Source organism: Penaeus monodon, chromosome 31 (genome assembly GCF_015228065.2).
Source record: "Penaeus monodon isolate SGIC_2016 chromosome 31, NSTDA_Pmon_1, whole genome shotgun sequence".
Taxonomy (NCBI): Eukaryota; Metazoa; Arthropoda; class Malacostraca; order Decapoda; family Penaeidae; genus Penaeus; species Penaeus monodon.
In genome coordinates, this window is record NC_051416.1 from 29,865,082 (window position 1) to 29,865,384 (window position 303).

Here is a 303-nt window from a genome sequence, read left to right on the forward strand (position 1 = left end):
TGTGCTCTTGTTTCTAGTGTACATAGGCGGGAGGAGGCGCCGCAACCACCTATGCCGCGTGAGAGATGCCGGCCGTTCCCTCAGTGGTCTGCCAGGTAAGTGGGCGCCGCCGCCCGTCTCCTAGTCGCGCCAGACGGCTCTGAGATCCTCATCTGTAACCTCGATGCGTGGCTGCAGGCGCAACCCATGTCAGGTTTCAGATGCCGTGATCATTCTTTGATAGTTTAAATCACATGTGTCAATATTACTCTTCTAAACTGTTGGTTCATGTAATATATTTGCATTTCATTTATTTTAGAATTC

The 303-nt window shown here is 50.2% G+C and overlaps 1 protein-coding gene across 1 annotated transcript in view; it reads left to right on the forward strand.

Moving 5' to 3' along the window:
• The window catches only part of LOC119593157, a gene marked incomplete in the record, with an annotated part of 106,179 nt that overhangs the window by 100,283 nt on the left and 5,593 nt on the right, over nucleotides 1–303 (forward strand). Inside the window, 1 exon segment of the mRNA XM_037942122.1 lies at nucleotides 1–95.